Source organism: Phyllobates terribilis, unplaced genomic scaffold, assembly GCF_046119375.1.
Source record: "Phyllobates terribilis strain yellow unplaced genomic scaffold, ASM4611937v1 Scaffold_15__1_contigs__length_34870131, whole genome shotgun sequence".
NCBI lineage: Eukaryota > Metazoa > Chordata > Amphibia > Anura > Dendrobatidae > Phyllobates > Phyllobates terribilis.
In genome coordinates this window covers 3,393,462-3,410,516 of record NW_027362775.1, presented here as the reverse complement: position 1 = coordinate 3,410,516, position 17,055 = coordinate 3,393,462, and positions in this window count along the sequence as shown.

Below are 17,055 nucleotides of genomic sequence, written 5' to 3'. Positions count from 1 at the left end.
GTGCAGGTCGTTGTAGCTTAATAAGACGGTTTAAATGTCCCTTGGAAGAGAAGTGCAGGTCGCAGAAGCTTAACAAGACGGTTTAAATGCCCCTTGGAAGAGCGGTGGAGGTCGCAGTAGCTTAACTAGACAGTTTAAATGCCCCTTGAAAGAGACATGCAGGTCGCAGCAGCTTAACAAGACGGTTTAAATACCCCTTGGAAGAGAAGTGCAGGTCACCTTAGCTTAACAAGTCGGATTAAATGCCCCTTGGAAGAGACTTGCTGGTCGCAGTAGCTTAACAAAGCTTTTTAAATGCCCCGTGGAAGAGACGTGCAGGTCGCAGTAGCTTAACAAGACGGTTTAAATGTCCCTTGGAAAAGTGGTGGAGGTTACAGTAGCTTAACAAGATGGTTTAAATGCCCCTTGGAAGAGCTGTGGTGGTCGCAGTAGCTTAACAAGACGGTTTACATGCTCCTTGAAAGAGACGTGCAGGTCGCAGTAGCTTAATAAGAAGGTTTAAATGCCCCTTGGAAGAGACATGCAGGTCGCAGTAGCTTAACAAGACGGTTTAAATTCCCCTTGGAAGAGACGTGCAGGTCGCAGTAGCTTAACAAGGCGGTTTAAATGCCCCTTGGAAGAGACGTGCAGATCGCAGTAGCTTAATAAGACGGTTTAAATCCCTTTTGGAAGAGACATGCAGGTCGCAGCAGCTTAACAAAACGCTTTGAATGCCCCTTGGAAGAGACGTGCAGGTCGCAGTAGCTTAACAAAACAGTTTAAATGCCCCTTGGAAGAGACGTGCAGGTCGCAGTAGCTTAACATAATGATTTAAATGCCCCTTGGAAGAAACGTGCAGGTCGCAGTAGCTTAACAAGACCGTTTAAATGCCCCTTGTAAGAGACGATAAGGTCGCTGTAGCTTAACAAGACGGTTTAAATGCCCCTTGGAAGAGCGGTGGAGGTCGCAGTAGCTTAACAAGACGATTTAAATGCCCCTTGGAAGAGCGGTGGAGGTCACAGTAGCTTAACAAGATGCTTTAAATGCCACTTGGAAGAGACGTGCAGGTCACAGCAGCTTAACAAGATGGTTTAAATGCCCATTGGAAGAGACGTGCAGGTCGCAGTAGCTTAACAAGATGGTTTAAATGCCCCTTGGAAGAGACGTGCAGGTCGCAGTAGCTTAACAAGACGGTTTAAATGCCCCTTGGAAGAGACGTGCAGGTCGCAGTAGCTTAACAAGACAGTTTAAATGCCCCTTGGAAGAGACGTGCAGGTCTCAGTAGCTTAACAAGATGGTTTAAATTCCCCTTGGAAGAGAGGTGGAGGTCGCTGTAGCTTAACAAGACAGTTTAAATACCCCTTGGAAGAGACGTGCAGGTCGTTGTAGCTTAATAAGACGGTTTAAATGTCCCTTGGAAGAGAAGTGCAGGTCGCAGAAGCTTAACAAGACGGTTTAAATGCCCCTTGGAAGAGAAGTGCAGGTCGCAGTAGCTTAACAAGACGGTTTAAATGCCACATGCAAGAGCGGTGGATGTCGCAGTAAATTAACAAGACAGTTTAAATGCCCCTTGGAAAAGTGGTGGAGGTTACAGTAGCTTAACAAGACGGTTTAAATGCCCCTTGGAAGAGACATGCAAGTGGCAGTAGCTTAAAAAGACGGTTTTAATGCGCCTTGGAAAAGACGTGCAGGTCGCACTAGCTATAAAAGACGCTTTAAATGCCCCTTGGAAGAGACGAGCAGGTCGCAGTAGGTTAACAAGACGGTTTAAATGCCCCCTGGAAGAGAGGTGGAGGTGGCAGTAACTTAACAAGACAGTTTAAATGCCCCTTTGAAGAGACGTGCAGGTCGCAGTAGCTTAACAAGACGGTTTAAATGCCCCTTGGAAGAGCGGTGGACGTCGCAGTAGCTTAACAAGACAGTTTAAATGCCCCTTGCAAGAGACATGCAGGACGCAGTACTTAATAGGAAGGTTTAAATGACCCTTGGAAGAGACGTGCAGGTCGCAGTTGCTTAACAAGACGGTTTAAATGCCCCTTGGAAGAGAAATGCAGGTCGCATTAGCTTAAAAAGACGTTTTAAATGCCCCTTGGAAGAGACGTGCAGGTCTCAGTAGCTTAACAAGACTGTTCAAAAGCCCCTTGGAAGAGCGGTGGAGGTCGCAGTAGCTTAAAAAGACAGTTTAAATGCCCCTTGGAAGAGACGTGCAGGTCGCAGAAGCTTAACAAGATGGTTTAAACGCCCCTTGGTAGAGACGTGCAGGTCGCAGTAGCTTAACAAGACGGTTTAAATGCCCCTTGGAAGAGCGGTGGTGGTCGCAGTAGCTTAACAAGACGGTTTACATGCTCCTTGGAAGAGACGTGCAGGTCGCAGTAGCTTAACAAAACGGTTTAAATGCCCCTTGGAAGAGACGTGCAGGTCGCAGTAGCTTAACATAATGATTTAAATGCCCCTTGGAAGAAACGTGCAGGTCGCAGTAGCTTAACAAGACGGTTTAAATGCCCCTTGTAAGAGACGATAAGGTCGCTGTAGCTTAACAAGACGGTTTAAATGCCCCTTGTAAGAGACGATAAGGTCGCTGTAGCTTAACAAGACGGTTTAAATGCCCCTTGGAATAGCGGTGGAGGTCGCAGTAGCTTAACAAGACGATTTAAATGCCCCTTGGAAGAGCGGTGGAGGTCACAGTAGCTTAACAAGACGCTTTAAATGCCACTTGGAAGAGACGTGCAGGTCACAGCAGCTTAACAAGATGGTTTAAATGCCCATTGGAAGAGACGTGCAGGTCGCAGTAGCTTAACAAGATGGTTTAAATGCCCCTTGGAAGAGACGTGCAGGTCGCAGTAGCTTAACAAGACGGTTTAAATGCCCCTTGGAAGAGACGTGCAGGTCGCAGTAGCTTAACAAGACAGTTTAAATGCCCCTTGGAAGAGACGTGCAGGTCTCAGTAGCTTAACAAGATGGTTTAAATTCCCATTGGAAGAGCGGTGGAGGTCGCTGTAGCTTAACAAGACAGTTTAAATACCCCTTGGAAGAGACGTGCAGGTCGTTGTAGCTTAATAAGACGGTTTAAATGTCCCTTGGAAGAGAAGTGCAGGTCGCAGAAGCTTAACAAGACGGTTTAAATGCCCCTTGGAAGAGAAGTGCAGGTCGCAGTAGCTTAACAAGATGGTTTAAATGCCACATGCAAGAGCGATGGGTGTCGCAGTAAATTAACAAGACGGTTTAAATGCCCCTTGGAAAAGTGATGGAGGTTACAGTAGCTTAACAAGACGGTTTAAATGCCCCTTGGAAGAGACATGCAAGTGGCAGTAGCTTAAAAAGACGGTTTAAATGCGCCTTGGAAAAGACGTGCAGGTCGCACTAGCTATAAAAGACGCTTTAAATGCCCCTTGGAAGAGACGAGCAGGTCGCAGTAGGTTAACAAGACAATTTAAATGCCCCCTGGAAGAGAGGTGGAGGTGGCAGTAACTTAACAAGACAGTTTAAATGCCCCTTTGAAGAGACGTGCAGGTCGCAGTAGCTTAACAAGACGGTTTAAATGCCCCTTGGAAGAGCGGTGGACGTCGCAGTAGCTTAACAAGACAGTTTAAATGCCCCTTGCAAGAGACATGCAGGACGCAGTAGCTTAATAAGAAGGTTTAAATGACCCTTGGAAGAGACGTGCAGGTTGCAGTTGCTTAACAAGACGGTTTAAATGCCCCTTGTAAGAGAAATGCAGGTCGCATTAGCTTAAAAAGACGTTTTAAATGCCCCTTGGAAGAGACGTGCAGGTCTCAGTAGCTTAACAAGACTGTTTAAAAGCCCCTTGGAAGAGCGGTGGAGGTCGCAGTAGCTTAAAAAGACAGTTTAAATGCCCCTTGGAAGAGACCTGCAGGTCGCAGAAGCTTAACAAGATGGTTTAAACGCCCCTTGGTAGAGACGTGCAGGTCGCAGTAGCTTAACAAGACGGTTTAAATGCCCCTTGGAAGAGCGGTGGTGGTCGCAGTAGCTTAACAAGACGGTTTACATGCTCCTTGGAAGAGACGTGCAGGTCGCAGTAGCTTAATAAGAAGGTTTAAATGCCCCTTGGAAGAGACATGCAGGTCGGAGTAGCTTAACAAGATGGTTTAAATTCCCCTTGGAAGAGACGTGCAGGTCGCAGTAGCTTAACAAGACGGTTTAAATGCCCCTTGGAAGAGACGTGCAGATCGCAGTAGCTTAATAAGACGGTTTAAATCCCTTTTGGAAGAGACATGCAGGTCGCAGCAGCTTAACAAAACGCTTTAAATGCCCCTTGGAAGAGACGTGCAGGTCGCAGTAGCTTAACAAAACGGTTTAAATGCCCCTTGGAAGAGACGTGCAGGTCGCAGTAGCTTAACATAACGATTTAAATGCCCCTTGGAAGAAAAGTGCAGGTCGCAGTAGCTTAACAAGACGGTTTAAATGCCCCTTGTAAGAGACGATAAGGTCGCTGTAGCTTAACAAGACGGTTTAAATGCCCCTTGGAAGAGCGGTGTAGGTCGCAGTAGCTTAACAAGACGGTTTAAATGCCCCTTGGAAAAGCGGTGGAGGTCACAGTAGCTTAACAAGATGCTTTAAATGCCACTTGGAAGAGACGTGCAAGTCACAGCAGCTTAACAAGATGGTTTAAATGCCCGTTGGAAGAGACGTGCAGGTCGCAGTAGCTTAACAAGATGGTTTCAATGCCCCTTGGAAGAGACGTGCAGGTCGCTGTAGCTTAACAAGACGGTTTAAATGCCCCTTGGAAGAGACGTGCAGGTCGCAGTAGCTTAACAAGACAGTTTATATGCCCCTTGGAAGAGATGTGCAGGTCGCAGTAGCTTAACAAGACGGTTTAAATGCCCCTTGCAAGAGACGTGCCGGTGGCAGTAGCTTAATAAGACGGTTTAAATGTCCCTTGGAAGAGCGGTGGAGGTCGCAGTAGCTTAACTAGACAGTTTAAATGCCCCTTGAAAGAGACGTGCTGGTCGCAGTAGATTAACAAGACGTTTTAAATACCCCCTGGAAGAGACATGCAGGTTGCAGCAGCTTAACAAGATGGTTTAAATGCCCCTTGGAAGAGACGTGCAGGTCCCAGTAGCTTAACAAGACGGTTTAATTTCCCTTTGGAAGAGACATGCAGGTCGCAGTAGCTTAACAAGACGGTTTATCATAGAATCATAGAATCATAGAATCATAGAATGGTAGAGTTGGAAGGGACCTCCTGGGTCATCTGGTCCAACCCCCTGCTCAAAGCAGGATTCACTAGATCATCTCAGACAGATGTCTGTCCAGCCTCTGTTTGAAGACGTCCATTGAAGGGGAACTCACCACCTTTCGTGGCAGCCTGTTCCACTCATTAATCACCCTAACTGTCAAAAAGTTTTTTCTAATATCTAATCTGTGTCTCCTCCCATTTAGTTTCATCCCATTGCTTCTAGTCTTTCCTTGTGCAAATGAGAATAAAGATGATCCTTCTACAATGTGACAGCCCTTGACATATTTGTAGACAGCTATTAAGTCTCCTCTCAGTCTTCTTTTTTGCAAGCTAAACATTCCCAAATCCTGCAACCGTTCCTCATAGGACATGGTTTGCAGACCAGTCACCATTCTGGTCGCTCTTCTCTGAACTTGCTCCAGTTTGTCTATGTCTTTTTTAAAATGTGGTGCCCAAAACTGTACACAGTATTCCAGATGAGGTCTGACCAAAGAGGAGTAAAGACCGATAATGACTTCACGTGATCTAGACTGTATGCTTCTGTTAATACATCCCAGAATTGTATTTGCCTTTTTTGATGCTGCATCACACTGTTGACTCATGTTCAGTCTATGATCTATTAGTATACCTAAGTCTTTTTCACATGTACTGTTGCTTAGGTCTATTCCTCCCATTCTGTATATGCTTTTTTCATTTTTATTGCCCAGATGTAGTACTTTGCATTTTTCCCTGTTAAAAACCATTCTGTTGGTTGCTGCCCACTGCTCCTGTTTATTTAGGTCTTTTTGAATCCTCTCTCTCTCTTTTCTAGTATTAGCTATCCCTCCTAGCTTTGTGTGATCAGCAAATTTAATCAGTTTACCCTCAATTCCTTCATCTAAATCATTGATAAAGATGTTGAACAATACAGGTCCCAGGACGGAGCCCTGTGGTACCCCACTTGAGACATTCATCCAGCTGGATGTGAAGCCATTTACAACCACCCTTTGAGTCCGATCACTAAGCCAGTTATGAATCCACCTAACAGTTGCCTGGTCCATTCCATACTTGGTCATTTTTTCAATAAGGATGGTGTGAGATACTTTGTCAAATGCTTTGCTGAAGTCAAGATATACTATATCTACAGCATTTCCCTGATCCACCCAGTCAGTGATTCTGTCATAGAAGGAAATTAAGTTAGTCTGACATGACTTGTTAGTTACAAACCCATGCTGACTCTGGTTAATCACTTCATTCTTATCCATGTACTTACATACATGTTGTTTAATAATTTGTTCAAAGATCTTTCCTGGTATAGAAGTCAGACTCACCGGCCTATAGTTCCCTGGGTCCACCTTCTTCCCCTTTTTGAAGATAGGAACAACATTTGCTCTTCTCCAGTCTTCTGGGACTTCTCCTGTTCTCCAAGAATTTTCAAAGATTATGGAGAGTGGTTCTAAAATTTCTTCTACGATCTCCTTCAGTACTCTGGGGTGTAATTCATCTGGACCTGGAGACTTGAACTCATTTATGTTAGCTAAATATTCCCTCACAATCTTTCTGTTTACAGATAACTTGGATTCCTCTATTCCTTTAAAAGGACAGTGAAGATCAGTTGATGTTACATTTTCTTTCTGAGAGAAAACAGATGCAAAATAGGAATTAAAAAGTTCGGCCTTCTCAACATCCTCTCTTACCATTTCTCCATTTTCATCCTGTAAAAATCCTATAGCATCTTTGACTTTTCTTTTACTTTTGACATACCCCCAAAATCCTTTTTTATTGCTTTTGACATCTCTTGCAAGCCTTAATTCATTGTCAGCTTTAGCTGACCTGATACGTGCCCTGCAGGATCTGCAGACTGCATTATAATCTTCTTTAGATATGCCTCCCTCTTTCCATTTAATAAATATTTCTTTCTTTCTTTTTAGCATGTGTTTAAGTTCTGTGTTCATCCATCCTGGTTTCCTTAAATGCTTCCCATTCTTCCTACTTTTCGGGATTGTTAACGATTGTGCTTTGAGAATCTCATTTTTAAAAATTTCCCATCCTTCCTGGACATTTTTGTCCTTAAGGACATCCAGCCATTGGATCCCTCCTATTCTCTTTCTGAGTCTCTTAAAATCTGCCTTTCTAAAATCTAACCTTGAAGTCTGAGTCTTCACATGTCTTCCTCCTCTAGTTATCCAAAATTCTATAATAGCATGATCGCTGCCTCCTAGGGTCCCAGCCACCTTTACCTCCTCAACCATTTCCTCCCTGTTTATAAGGATTAGATCCAAAGTAGCGGATCCCCTTGTTTTCTCCCCTACCTTTTGGAAGATAAAGTTGTCAGCAAGAGAGGATAAGAATTTGCTTGACCTGTTAGTTTTACTTGAGAGAGATTCCCAACAAATGTCTGGATAGTTGAAATCTCCCATGACCACTACGTCATATTTTTTGGAGAACTTGGTCATTTGATACATAAAGAGTTCATCCATATCTTCAGCTTGCCCAGGTGGCCTGTAGTAAATGCCTACAATGGTGTCCTTTCCGTTGTTCTCTCCTTGTATTCTTACCCAAACAGTTTCCACAGAACTCCCAGTCTCTGAAGCTTCAATCTCTGTGCAGATATACGCTTTTCTAGCATACAATGCAACACCTCCTCCTCGTTTATCAAGTCTGTTTCTTGCAAATAAGTTGTATCCTTTTAGCCTTTTATTCCAATCATGTGTATCGTCCCACCAAGTTTCAGTGATTCCAATGACATCATATTCCTTTTCCTGCATTAGTAGTTCCAATTCTCCTTGTTTGTTGCCCATGCTTTGTGCATTTGTATAAAAACATTTTAGTTTGTGATTGGTTTCTCTTCCTCCCATATTTTTATTATTTAAATTGTTTTGTCTTTGTTCTTCCTTTCCACTTCCAGTAGCAGTTTAAATGCCCCTTGGAAAAGTGGTGGAGGTTACAGTAGCTAAAAAAGAAGGTTTAAATGCCCCTTGGAAGAGACGTGCAAGTCGCAGTAGCTTAACAAGACGGTTTAAATACCCCTTGGAAGAGACGTGCAGGTCGCAGTAGCTTAAAAAGACGGTTTAAATGCCCCTTGGAAGAGACATGCAGGTCGCAGTAGCTTAACAAGACGGTTTAAATGCCCCTTGGAAAAGTGGTGGAGGTTACAGTAGCTTAACAAGACGGTTAAAATGCCCCTTGGAAGAGACGTGCAAGTCGCAGTAGCTTAACAAGATGGTTTTAATTCCCCTTGGAAGAGCGGTGGAGGTCGCTGTAGCTTAACAAGACAGTTTAAATACCCCTTGGAAGAGACGTGCAGGTCGTAGTAGCTTAATAAGACGGTTTAAATGTCCCTTGGAAGAGACGTGCAGGTCGCAGTAGCTTAACAAGACGGTTTAAATGCCCCTTGGAAGAGAAGTGCAGGTCGCAGTAGCTTAACAAGACAGTTTAAATGCCACATGGAAGAGCGGTGGATGTCGAAGTAAATTAACAAGACAGTTTAAATGCCCCTTGGAAAAGTGGTGGAGGTTACAGTAGCTTAACAAGACGGTTTAAATGCCCCTTGGAAGAGACATGCAAGTGGCAGTAGCTTAAAAAGACGGTTTAAATTCGCCTTGGAAAAGACGTGCAGGTCGCACTAGCTATAAAAGACGGTTTAAATGCCCCTTGGAAGTGACGAGCAGGTCGCAGTAGGTTAACAAGACGGTTTAAATGCCCCCTGGAAGCGAGGTGGAGGTGGCAGTAACTTAACAAGACAGTTTACATGCCCCTTTGAAGAGACGTGCAGGTCGCAGTAGCTTAACAAGACGGTTTAAATGCCCGTTGGAAGAGCAGTGGACGTCGCAGTAGCTTAACAAGACAATTTAAATGCCCCTTGGAAAAGACATGCAGGACGCAGTAGCTTAATAAGAAGGTTTAAATGACCCTTGGAAGAGACGTGCAGGTCGCAGTAGCTTAACAAGACGGTTTAAATGCCCCTTGGAAGAGAAATGCAGGTCGCATTAGCTTAAAAAGACGGTTTAAATGACCCTTGGAAGAGACGTGCAGGTCTCAGTAGCTTAACAAGACTGTTTAAAAGCCCCTTTGAAGAGACGTGCAGGTCGCAGCAGCTTAATAAGAAGGTTTAAATGCCCCTTGGAAGAGACATGCAGGTCGGAGTAGCTTAACAAGACGGTTTAAATTCCCCTTGGAAGAGACATGCAGGTCGCAGCAGCTTAACAAAACGCTTTAAATGCCCCTTGGAAGAGACGTGCAGGTCGCAGTAGCTTAACAAAACGGTTTAAATGCCCCTTGGAAGAGACGTGCAGGTCGCAGTAGCTTAACATAACGATTTAAATGCCCCTTGGAAGAAAAGTGCAGGTCGCAGTAGCTTAACAAGACGGTTTAAATGCCACTTGTAAGAGACGATAAGGTCGCTGTAGCTTAACAAGACGGTTTAAATGCCCCTTGGAAGAGCGGTGGAGGTCGCAGTAGCTTAACAAGACGGTTTAAATGCCCCTTGGAAGAGCGGTGGAGGTCACAGTAGCTTAACAAGACACTTTAAATGCCACTTGGAAGAGACGTGCAGGTCACAGCAGCTTAACAAGATGGTTTAAATGCCCATTGGAAGAGACGTGCAGGTCGCAGTAGCTTAACAAGATGGTTTAAATGAACCTTGGAAGAGACGTGCAGGTCGCTGTAGCTTAACAAGACGGTTTAAATGCCCCTTGGAAGAGACGTGCAGGTCGCAGTAGCTTAACAAGACAGTTTAAATGCCCCTTGGAAGAGACGTGCAGGTCGCAGTAGCTTAACAAGACGGTTTAAATGCCCCTTGCAAGAGACGTGCCGGTCGCAGTAGCTTAATAAGACGGTTTAAATGTCCCTTGGAAGAGCGGTGGAGGTCGCAGTAGCTTAACTAGACAGTTTAAATGCCCCTTGAAAGAGACGTGCTGGTCGCAGTAGATTAACAAGACGTTTTAAATGCCCCCTGGAAGAGACATGCAGGTCGCAGCAGCTTAACAAGACGGTTTAAATGCCCCTTGGAAGAGACGTGCAGGTCCCAGTAGCTTAACAAGACGGTTTAATTTCCCTTTGGAAGAGACATGCAGGTCGCAGTAGCTTAACAAGACGGTTTAAATGCCCCTTGGAAAAGTGGTGGAGGTTACAGTAGCTAAACAAGAAGGTATAAATGCCCCTTGGAAGAGACGTGCAGGTCCCAGTAGCTTAACAAGACGGTTTAATTTCCCTTTGGAAGAGACATGCAAGTCGCAGTAGCTTAACAAGACGGTTTAAATGCCCCTTGGAAGAGACGTGCAGGTCGCAGTAGCTTAAAAAGACGGTTTAAATGCCCCTTGGAAGAGACATGCAGGTCGCAGTAGCTTAACAAGACGGTTTAAATGCCCCTTGGAAAAGTGGTGGAGGTTACAGTAGCTTAACAAGACGGTTTAAATGCCCCTTGGAAGAGACGTGCAAGTCGCAGTAGCTTAACAAGATGGTTTTAATTCCCCTTGGAAGAGCGGTGGAGGTCGCTGTAGCTTAACAAGACAGTTTAAATACCCCTTGGAAGAGACGTGCAGGTCGTAGTAGCTTAATAAGACGGTTTAAATGTCCCTTGGAAGAGACGTGCAGGTCGCAGTAGCTTAACAAGACGGTTTAAATGCCCCTTGGAAGAAAAGTGCAGGTCGCAGTAGCTTAACAAGACAGTTTAAATGCCACATGGAAGAGCGGTGGATGTCGAAGTAAATTAACCAGACAGTTTAAATGCCCCTTGGAAAAGTGGTGGAGGTTACAGTAGCTTAACAAGACGGTTTAAATGCCCCTTGGAAGAGACATGCAAGTGGCATTAGCTGAAAAAGACGGTTTAAATTCGCCTTGGAAAAGACGTGCAGGTCGCACTAGCTATAAAAGACGGTTTAAATGCCCCTTGGAAGTGACGAGCAGGTCGCAGTAGGTTAACAAGACGGTTTAAATGCCCCCTGGAAGAGAGGTGGAGGTGGCAGTAACTTAACAAGACAGTTTACATGCCCCTTTGAAGAGACGTGCAGGTCGCAGTAGCTTAACAAGACGGTTTAAATGCCCGTTGGAAGAGCAGTGGACGTCGCAGTAGCTTAACAAGACAATTTAAATGCCCCTTGGAAGAGACATGCAGGACGCAGTAGCTTAATAAGAAGGTTTAAATGACCCTTGGAAGAGACGTGCAGGTCGCAGTAGCTTAACAAGACGGTTTAAATGCCCCTTGGAAGAGAAATGTGACGCGCCCCTGGGCCTGTGTCGCGCTGCGTTGCGCACGCGGGAGCTTACCCGGAGCCGGATCTCTTGAGGGTTGTAGTCTCGTGGCGGTGACCCGGTCCGTGACCAGGGAGTCAAACTGAGCGGCGACGTATCAGTGGTAGATGTTGTACGACTACGCCACCCGTTGAATGCAGCTATGGAGCTGCCGCTGCAGGACAGTCCGCTGAGGCCGGTGGATGGATGGTGCAGCGTAGATGGTATAACCCCCAACGGGAGGGGTATGGCGTCAGGGCAGCAGATGTGGATGATGGGGGTAGCAGGAACCACTCAGAGACGATGCGGTGTAGTTCAGGGTCTTTACTGGTGACAACGATAGACCCTCCCGGAGTACTGGCTAGCGATTGGGGCCTGGTCAGTCCTTGAGCAGATGGGATCTCCCCTGGCCAGGCGGAGTTGTAGGCCTCCCAAACTGACTGTACTCTTCTGGCTACCTTGCTAGAAGCGGGTATAAGTAGCCCACGTCCCTGAGTGTACCGTGTGGTGCTCACCCGTATGGCCGGTGACTCGGGGCCTTCTAGTGGCTTCCGCTCCACGATGGCGGTGCTGGTCCCACGCGTGTGACCGTGCCTTCGGGCTTCTTGGCCAGAGGACCTGAAATCCCCTGCCTGACGGATTCTGCTGCTGGGTAGGAGTTAGTCCCCACAGCCTCGGACTCCGGGTCCGGTAAGAAATCTTCTCAGTCAGGGCGAGCTCTGCAGCTGCCAGCCCCTGACTCGTAGTGGTATTGCTCCACTGAGCTTCTGCTGTTTCCTCCTATGCTGCTTCTCTGTCTCTACTCTCCTTGACTGACTAACCCTGCTTCAGCCCCGGGTTTATATAGGGGAAGTTCTTCCCCTCCCAAGACTGGGCAGGAGGTGTGGCATGCACAGGATCCCTGACCAAAGGACCTCCCACCTGCTCTCAGACATAACATTACATTACTGTGGAAACCAGACCCCTGGGGTGCCACATTCCCCCCTAGTAAAATTTAGTACTCCGGGACTAAACACATTTTAGAAAAACATAACAAGGTAAAAACAATAATAATACCATAAGAAAAACATATAAAGATGGTTACGGCATGTCCGTAACCGGGTGCAGTCTTTGAGGAGAAGCAAGGTGTCCATTTCACCAAAACAGGGAGACGTAACCAGGTAGGGGTCTGTCCTACCCCGAGTCCTTAACAGTCTCTAGTCCATCCTGGGTTACGCTCCAACCATGTACAAGGATTCCCGGTAAATCCACCAAGGATTCCTAAAAATAACTGGAAACACAAAATTATACACAAGCAACAATACACAGATAAACATAAATAAAACAATTTATACACTTCAAATCCTCCAGCGTGCGGGTAACTGGCCTCTAGTGGCCCTAGTGGACCTACGGAGCTGACTGTCTGGCCCTGAACTACAGGGTGTAGGAGCTGTCAAGGGTAAACTGAGCAGCTGTCTACCGGCTCTTTGTCTCACTAGGGGTACGGCAGGCTCACTATAAGCAGAGGGTTGATCCTCCTGTTCTGCTTGTGTGGAGTCTTCTGCCTCCTGGACCGGCTGTTCTTCCAGCTCTACCTGTTGCTCCGTAGGTGCTTGGGATGCTGGTTGGAGGAAGGTGAGTACGGGTACCACAATTGCACCATTGACTTGAGTCCAAGACCGAGGGAAGTCCCCGAGCACAGTACTAACCATATCTTCCCTTTCCTCTACGGGTCGATGGTCTTCTTGTTCCTCTTCAGGGTTCCTCAGTTGTTCGGGACACTTCTTCAGGTGGTCCCGGGATACAATGGCTGTGGTTTCCCCTCCGTCTTTACTGATGGTACAAACCTTCGGGTTCTCGTGGCTTGAGGGCAGTACGGTGTACGGGTCCTTCTCCCACTGGTCGTCCAACTTGTGGAGCCGTCTCTTCCTCTTCAAGACCTGCTCTCCGGGTACCAGGGGAACAGCGGGAGCATACTGGTTTTAAGTCTTCTCTTGTCTTTCCCTAGCCTGACAGAGACTTCGCTCCACACTCTCCTGTACTCTCCGGTACTGCTGCTGCCTCTCTGTGTCCCAGTCTGTTTCTGGTGAAGTGTCCTCGGGTGTCAGGACTCCCATTTCCAGGTCAACAGGTAACTTACCAGGTCTTGCCCTCATTAGGTAAGCTGGGGTACAGTTGGTGGAACCTACCGGGATGTGGTTGTATAGGTCCACCAGATCGGGCAACTTCTCAGGCCACAGACTGCGTTCTTCCAGGGGCAACGTTTTTAGAAGATCCATTATCACCTGGTTCATTTTCTCACAAAGTCCATTAGTTTGCGGATGGTAGGGTGTCGTCCTTATCTTCCGGCAGCCATACAGATTGCAGAATTCCTGGAAGACCTCCGCTTCAAAGGCAGGTCCCTGGTCCGTCAGCACTCGGTCCGGATACCCGTGTGGACGGCAAAAGTGCTGCTGGAAGGCTCTAGCTGCTGTTTGAGCCGTTAAGTCCTTGACGGGGACGACAACCAAGAACCGGGAGTAATGATCCACGATGGTTAACGCGTAGACGTAGCCACTTCTGCTTGGGGTCAGTTTTACATGATCCAAGGCTACCAGTTCCAACGGTTGCCGGGTGACGATGGACTGCAGGGGAGTCTTCTGGCTGGCACGGTCCTTCCTTCTCAGGTTGCACGGGCCACAGTCTCTGCACCACTTCTCGATGGTTCCCCTCATGCCTACCCAGTGGAACCGCTCGCGCAGCAGGAACTCCAGCTTCTTCCACCCGAAGTGTCCAGCTCCGTCGTGGTATGCCTCCATCACCATGGCTGCGTCTCTTCGTGGCACCACTACTTGCCAGAGTAATTCATGCGTCCGGGAGTTAACCATTCTGCGGCACAACTTTCCTTTGTAAAGGAACAGTCGACTCTTCTCTGCCCATAGTTGTTTGGCTTCCTCCGGAGCGTCTGGTTCAAGGCGAGCCTCCGGCCGAGTCAGCATCTCCTTCACCAGTCGGACGGCAGGGTCGCTGTCTTGCGTTTCCGCCCAGTTGTAGTGGGGTAAGGGGTTCAACGTAGCAGCCTGCTTACTCCTTACCCGGTGGGAACACTGGATAGTCCCATGACGGTGGAACGCAGGGAGTTCAACTTCTTCCAGTCCCTCCGGATCTTCTCCTCCGTCCGGCAGGTTGGGCATCCGGGACAGGGCGTCCGCGTTGGTATTGGAACGTCCTGCCCGGTATTTGATTGTGAACTCGTAGTTGGACAGACGGGCCATCCACCTCTGCTCCAGGGCACCGAGTCTTGCCGTGTCCAGGTGTGTCAACGGGTTGTTATCCGTGTACACGGTGAACCGGGAAGAAGCGAGGTAATGCTGAAAGCGCTCGGTGACTGCCCATACTACGGCCAGGAACTCTAGCTTAAATGAGCTGTAATTCTCGGGGTTCCTTTCGGTGGGTCGCAGTTTTCGGCTGGCGTAGGCGATTACTCGTTCCTTCCCCTGCTGGATCTGGGACAGTACGGCTCCTAGCCCGATGTTACTGGCGTCGGTGTAGAGGATAAAGGGCTGGCTATAATCCGGGTACACCAGGATTTCATCCCCCGTGAGGGCCATCTTCAGCTGGCGGAAGGACTCTTCTTCCAGCTCCTCCCATTTGAAGGGCGGCTTCTGGTTCTTGGCCTTCCGGGACTGGCCTATCAGGAGGTCCTGCATAGGTGCTGCCTTTTTGGTGAAACCAGGAATAAACCTTCGGTAGTAGCCTACCAACCCGAGGAACTGCCGCACTTCTTTTACGCTGGAGGGGCTTGGCCATTCCTTAATTGCGGTGATCTTATCAGGGTCGGGAGCCACTCCGTCAGCGCTCACCACGTGTCCCAGGTACTGCACCTTTGGTTTCAGGAGGTGACACTTGGAGGGTTTCACCTTTAGGCCGTAACTCGCCAGAGCCTCGAACACTTCCGCCAGGTGTTTCAGGTGGTCCTCATACGTCTTGGAATATACGATGACATCGTCCAGGTACAACAGGACCGTCTCGAAGTTTCTGTGGCCCAGACAACACTCCATTAGTCGTTGGAAGGTTCCTGGTGCGTTGCAGAGTCCGAACGGCATGCAGGTGAACTCGCTAAGTCCCATCGGGGTGGTGAATGCGGTCTTCTACCGGTCCGCCTCTGCTACAGGAACCTGCCAGTACCCGCTAGTGAGATCCAAGGTAGAGAAGAAGTTAGCAGATCTTAAAGCAGCCAATGACTCCTCTATCCTTGGCAAGGGGTACGCATCCTTGTGTGTGATACGGTTGATTTTCCGGTAATCTACACACATCCTCATGGTGTTGTCTTTTTTTCTGACTAAGACTAGTGGAGCTGCCCAGGGGCTACAGCTATCTCTGATCACCCCAGCCTCCTTCATGTCTCTAAGCATCCCCTTGGCGTGTTGGTAGTGGGCAGGGGGTACGGGTCGGTACCTCTCTTTTATAGGAGGATGGTCTACCGTGGGGATGTGGTGTTCTACCCCCTTGACTCGCCCGAAGTCTAACGGGTGTTTACTGAACACTCTCTCGTACTCTTGAACCACCCGATAGACTCCTTGTTTCTGGTGTGCGGGAGTGGAGTCAGTACCCAGATGTAGTTGCTGACACCAGTCCTCCATGTTTTTCTTAGAGCCGTTACCTTCCTCCGGGTGAGATGGAGGCAAGGGTTCCACAGATTGTATAGAATTTTGGTTAATGGTATATAATTTGGCTAGCGTGGCATACCGGGGCAGGTACACTTCCCTCTCCCCAATATTTATTATGCGAACGGGCACCCTCCCATGGCGTACATCAACCACCCCCCGTGCTGTCAAAATGGTGGGCCTACTGTCCGAGTAAACTGGTTCTACCATTGCCTGGTAATCTCTACCTCTCAGACCAATAGCTGCCCGACACCAAATCATCATTTCACTTTTTGGGGGCATGGCAATAGGAAAAGGGTCACACATTCTTACGCTACCAATCTCACCGCCGGAGAGTTCCACCTGTTGCCGTCGCATCAGTGCCCGGATCTCTTTCTGGAGCACCCGCTGCTCGCCGGAGCTGGCGTTCTTGGCAACCTGCTGTAAAAGGAAAATCACCTCTGCAAGACAATTTTCAATTACATTAGTTCCTAGAGTTATTTTTGGGTGACTCTCATGTTTGTCAATATCTACAATGATCAGTCCCTGTGCTGCCAGTTCGACTCTACCGATTTTGATGGTCACCTCTTTAAATCCGATCTGTGGCACGGGCTGGCCATTGCTGGCGATGATACTCAAGTCGTCGTCAGGGTAGCGGGTAATATCCGAGTCATTCCAGTACTGCTTAAAGAGCACGTACGGGATGGTGGTGACCTGTGACCCGGTGTCCAGTAGGGCACTCATGGGAATGCCATCCAGTACCACAGGCAAGACTGGACGTCCTCCCACATGTCTGTCGCGCCAGTTCGATGGGCCTGGTGATCTTTTTCCTGGGGGTTGGCCCTCTACCCCAGGTTGTGCCCGTTTAAAGAACAGTACCTTGCCATATGTCCGGGTTGATTGCAGCGGCGGCAGATGGGTCGTCCGTCCTCGCTGTATCGGTCACTGGGTCTTCCTCTGGCCGGTGGGGTCCTCCTTGGTCGACGCCACGGGATGTCCTCCGGTCCGGATGCCAGCTGGATCTTCGATGGGGTAGAAGCCTGTAAAGACTGCACAGTTCGGGTT